Below are 6,350 nucleotides of genomic sequence, written 5' to 3'. Positions count from 1 at the left end.
TATCATAGTGGAGTTTGTGTTTGTAACAGTTCACTTGTGTTTTACCCTTAAAACCTTTTTAATAGCATTATTTCAATTTTAAAATTGATTTAACATTTATTTAAACAAATTAAATGTTAAGTGTATTTATTTCCTTATTTCATAGCAAACCTGATACGCTAAAAACATCAACATCAAGGTAATGATTGCAGTGTTTATTTTGCTCTGCTGCTTCATGAGAAACTCTGGATAAACTCTAATGGCAGCTACAACATGATGAAAATACTGACATCAACATCTGTGCGGCCTCTGCAGGCAGTGAAAGAGATGCTTTAGTCATTGTAGGCATAAATAAAAATGAAAAGTGGAAGTAAACAATTGGACACTTCCATAACATTTATGGGTTCTAGAGGTCCCCATAAAAAGTCCTCAGTTTCTGCACTGCCTAACCTTTTGGATTTGTTGTGTCCATATATAAAAGTTTATTATATTAATTCTACAACTTAAGTGTAAGGACTATGTGAAGATGGTCAAGGTGTGGCTATGAATAACATAATGATTTTTTTTTTCATTTAACATATTAATCACAAACTAAATATTTCAACAAGAAGATGTTTTTTAAATGTACCTGTGTTTTGTTTTGTTTTGTTTGTTTGTTTTTTACAAATGTAGAAACAGCATCACAATCTTACCACACGTGTTTTTTTTTAATGAATGATAAAAAAACAAAAACAATAAAAAACCAAATACAAACCTGAAATGCACAGTTTTAGTCCTGATACTGTTCATGATCCTTTCTTCTGGAAAGAAAAAGTTGCAGTTGGAAATACATGATTTGGAAAGTTGGGGAAATTGTATTTTTGTCAACATCAAAATGCAAAACAAAAATCTATAAAACACACATTATCGATTAATTTCCTCTTCATCTGTATGTCCCACATTTCCTGATATATCCTATTACTCCAACTGCCACATCCTTACACCAGCATCCTGGCATTATAAGTTTTGTTTATGATAGTATGACTTCTTATCTTCTTTAAATTTCTCATTTTGGCTGAAGATGCAATTACAGGTTTTACTTAAACGATGTATGGATGGATGGATAGGTTAATGTAAAATATAAACTGACTAAATATTGAATTCAATTCAATTTTAATTATACAGAAGCTTAATAATGTAAGGCACAGACCCTTCAATAAATAACATTGCAGTGATAAATACCTAACCACGGGTGCTTTGATACAGAGGAGTTGTTTAAATGGCCAGTTGTTCTAAAGAAGTAAAGTAGGAGGCTTGAGGGAGAGATACAGACCAGCCCGGTGTTTATTCACCAACACTGAATGATGTTAACTGGCATCCTTCTACAGACTGCTACTTCTGCTATTGAGCCCCAAGCAATGCCATTGTATCATCAACTATTATGTAATTACTTCCTCACTTGGCCTACAAGCTATATATAAAATGAAAGTCTATCCTGATTTCTCATTCATTTTTTGTAATAAGTATTTTTCTTTTATTCTTAACAGTAGTGGTTTATTTATTAAAGTTCAGTTCTTAATTTTAATGGAAAATTCGATTTTTGCAGCTTTTAAATAAGTTTATAATTTATAAAAGAAATCAATCAGTGTGAAAGTTTAGAATTGAATGGTTTTCTGTTATTAGCAGGGATTCAATGTGGTTTGGAAAAGAAAGAAAGAAAAGAAAATCAGCACAACGGACCTGAGTTGAGGACATAGTTTGTACACTGTGACACCTGGTGGACACTTTGCATGCTTTTTTGTGTGCCTCACTATCTAGCAAAATCTGCTTGAAACTGCAATTCCTCTAAAGGTCACTTAAGTTAAGTGGTGATTCTAAATTGGTCCGAGGTCTGAATTTGAATGGCTGTCCCTCTCTCTCTCTATGTTAGCCCTGCGAAAGATAACGACCTCTCTAAGGTGTATCCCAAAGACATGCATGTTAGGTTCATGGGTGATTCCAAATAAGCCAGGTGTGAGTGGGAGCATGAATGGTTGTCTCTGTGTTTTAGCCCTGTGATGAAACGGCTAAACACAGAGCCTGTCCAGGGTCCCACCTCCCTATGACCCCTGGGACAGGAGTCAGAGGGAGGAGCCTCCATGACCCTGAATTAGTTAAGTGGAAGAAAATAAATATAGGGGCATGCAACAAATACATGAAATAACAAGTGGTACATAGTTCAATAAAAATAAATACCATAGGTGTTTTTTGTGCAACTATTTACAGAACAATCAGGTGTTGCAATAAGATGCCACACAAATTGTTTGTGCCACTCCAAAACTAGTTCCTGTCCACCATAAAACCGAGGAGCACATTGCAGGCTTGACAACAGGAGGCGCATCACTCCTCCGAGACATACATTGCAATCTGCCCTTGCTATTTTTTTGGCAGTAACTGTGACATTCAGTTCAAAACGACTACACGACACACTAACTGTACATTCCAAACACACGAATCTCTCATATCTCAAAACTAGGCAGGATCTTGCTGCTATACATCATCGGTCATGTGATCTGGACATGTGATCTGAAAAAACTGTCAAAAATGCAGTGGTTTCTGAGCTGCATATCTGTGCACACACACACACACACACACACACACACACAGAATCACATTTACTGGAGGAGTTCCAGACAACTGGTGAGGTCTGCACTAAACAGAGCAAACTGACAGGAAGCATTAACAGCAGTGATGGCAAAACAAGGCTTATGAAGCTCTGATCCCTTTTTCTACCACTGTGTTAAAAATTGGCCAGCTACTCCAAGATTCATTCATTGCACTCATGGTTGACATCTACTGGCAACAGTGGTTGTTGCACAGCCAAATCTGACTTCATTTGATAGGTCTTTGTTGTCTATATCCAGTGCTAAAAACATCTGCCTGAGTAATTCCATCTATAAAATAATAATAAAAAATGTAAAAAACATTGTGAAATGCATTTGTCATTGATTGTAAATTACATAATTGACATGGAAGATATTACATAATGCAATGAGGCAGTAGGTATGACTCATATGTTGTGAATTGTTTATATACAAACCCTGCACTGATGTTGTCAGTTTATCGTTTTCACCCACATTCCTTTATCTCATTTCCCAATATTCATCTTACCATCTTCCCATATTTATTTCCCAGTGAGTAACATAGGCAACCCTTGAATAATATGTCACTATGAGTATATTATATTTGAATAAATATGGAGAATAAACTTATTTCACCTAATTCTGTAGCACCAACTGTAAATATTCCCACACTTGGGAACGTTTCATCAATGGCTCTATTGTTAAAAGGTCCAAAATACACCAAAGCAAAAGCTATCAGTAACGCTCAGTGCGCGTAGCACAAGACGTGAAACAGTTAATCAGTCAACTTAAGTACACCGCGTGTCACAACTAAGTTTCAAAGCTCTGCTTATCAAATCCTACCAGTCAGCTGATTTAGTCTGAATGAAGCAGTGATGTGGTTCAAACCTAATCACTGAAGCAAGCTCTGGCCCACTGCTTCACAGTAAACAAATTAAAAGCTCCATGGTGCTGAAGGTCAAAAACTCTACTGGGAACTTTTGATTGGAAAAGGGAGGAAAACTTTCATTGATTTGATTCACATATATTAGACACACAGGCTGTGTGTGCTGACTGCTCAGGCTCAGGCTGAAGCAGTGCAGCGCCTGGCCCCTTTTCAGGTATCACTAAAGTTACAGTGTCACCATTAGATGTCAGTAGATTGCAGTCAACCAAATTCACTTCTCTTATCCCTCCTAATTCAAGTCCATAAACTGAGCTACGGTCAGCTGATCGGCTTTTCTGCCGCGAGTCCCATCTTTGTTGTTTGTTTATCGCCCACTTTGCGCTAGAAAGAGGAGACCAGCAGATAAACAACGGCAGCACGTTTAAGCGTGATAAGCTGTTGTTAGAATTTATTTAATATTACTTTCTACACCAGGATCCTTTTCTACGTAGCTGACGGCTGGTAACTGTGCAGGGGCGGATCTAGCAAAGTTTAGCCAGGGGGACCGATAGGGCATGAACAGGGAAAAGGGGGCACAAAGACATACTTTTCTTTCTTATTCTCATTTAAAATATCTAGTTTTTAATAAATAATTATCTGAATCTTACACCCAAAATTTTAATCTGATGTAAAATGTATAGAAGTCCATTACTGTATATATGTCTGTGAAACTGTATATTGTTACTATATACTTACTGTATATAATAACTGTTAAGTCTAATATACCCTAGTAAGCTAGTACTTTTTCCTTTGGGAATGTACAATCTGTGCAGTCTGCTATTCTGTTGAAGAAAGATGTTGAATCTATTTAATTATTCTTGAAAAATAATTGATTTCTGTGCATTTTTTTTTCACTTTCAATTTTTCACTTTCCTAAAGTTTACACAACATATATTTTTTTGTTTTACCAATCAATTTCCTAAACAAAAAAAATATATGTTGTGTAAACTTTAGGAATTACATTGGTAAAACAATAAAATATGAGTTAAGAAAAAGCACAGTTATTAGTCTTGTAAACACAAAAACATTAATTGAAGCAACTTTTCTCCTAAACTTGAAATTATAAGTTATCCATCAGAACCTAAAAACGTAAATGCAGTGGGTTGCCTTGAGTTCTTGAGTTTTCGCAACAATTTTTTTTTACAGTGCACCTCCAAGTCTGAGGCCATGGTCCTCAGCTGGAAAAGGGGTGGAGTGCCCACTCTGGGTTTAAGTATCTCAGGGTCTTTTTCACAAGTGAGGGGAGAGGCGAGCAGAAGATTGACAGATCGTACTGTGGCTGCTATGATGAGGACGCTGTACCAGTCTGTCATGGTGAAGAAGAGAGAGCTAAGTCTAAAAGCAAAGCTCTCCATTTACTGGTCAGTCTACATCCCCACCCTCACCTATGTTTACAAGCTCAAGGTGACCAAAAGAATGACATCATAGCAGTGGACAGGAGCTCTCTTGGAAGGGTGGCTGGCCTCTTTCAGGAAGCCCTCCTGGGCATTTCCTGGGAGAGGCATCCTTGTCAGATACCCAAACCACTCCAGCTGGCTCCTTTCAATGTGGCGGAGTAGATGCTCTACTCTGAGCCCCTCATCCTATCCCCAAGGGCATGTCCCACTGGGAATTTGGAAAAAAGATATGGTTATATCATTTTATCTTATTGCTTAAGTACATGGATCAAGGCATTTAAGTTGAAAGCTCTTAGCATATATAAAGAATATATATGTGAAGTGTTAAGAACAAGGCATAGGATATAAAAGATGGCTTACATAAACTGCTTCAGCTAGCTCATACAGATGAGATGACAAGTATAAGTGTACATTGGTCTATAAATCAGTTTATAATCAGGCAGATTCTGATGTATTTGATGTGACATCTGTAGCTAACTAATTGAATTGAGTCTCATTCTCCTTCCTTAGTGAAGCATTTTCCTTTTTCGCACCGCAGTCTTTGTACTCCCATCTCTCCTTGACTGTTTCAACCTCTTCCTTTAAATACTTTCCTTTACGCTGTCATTTCACCAGCAAGTGTCCGTGTCTTCTTTCCTTAGTCCAGAGGATACACCAAACACCTTCCTGACAGGTTCCCTCACTAATTCAGCTGTAGTTTCCCAGCTGGTAACTCTTCCCTAATATCTCAACTCCCTCTTGAACTCTGTGCGACGTTCCTCCTTCTTCAGCTTCCATCATTTAATCCTTGGCTCTGCCTTCACTTTATTACTCTTCTTGATGTCCAAAGCCATCCTACAGATGCTCCCTACCTACATCCTCCCCTGCCACCACCTTACAGTCTCCTGCCACTTTCAGGTTGCATTTTCAGCATGAGTCCACCTGTGTTCACTTTCTTCAGCTCTGACGTCATCCTATCTTCCTCCTCCTTCTTAAAGTTCATGTTCACCACAGCCATTTCCATTCCGTCTACACCAGGGGTGGGCAATTCCAGGCCCCGAGGGCCGGTGTCCCTGCAGGTTTTAGATCTCACCTTGGGTCAACACACCTGAATCACATGATTAGTTCGTTACCAGGCCTCTGGAGAACATCAGGACATGTTGAGGAGATAATTTAGCCATTTAAATCAGCTGTGTTGGTTCAAGGACACATGTAAAACCTGCAGGGACACCGGCCCTCGGTGCCCACCCCTGATCTACACCATGGTAGAATAGTTTGAGTCCACCTCCAGTGCTCCTGGCTTTGCTTCCCTTCCACCTGGTCTCCTGTACACACACACTTCCTTCTCTACATACCATCTACCATCTCCCTTTATCAGTCATAGTCCCACCTTTCACCTCCACACTCCTGCTTTTTTGTCACCCTCACTGCCTCCTAACACACCTTCCCCCCTTCCCCTTGTCTTGTCAG

The sequence above is a fragment of the Oreochromis niloticus genome, linkage group LG5 (assembly GCF_001858045.2).
Source record: "Oreochromis niloticus isolate F11D_XX linkage group LG5, O_niloticus_UMD_NMBU, whole genome shotgun sequence".
NCBI lineage: Eukaryota > Metazoa > Chordata > Actinopteri > Cichliformes > Cichlidae > Oreochromis > Oreochromis niloticus.
Note: the sequence above shows the minus strand (reverse complement) of the source record.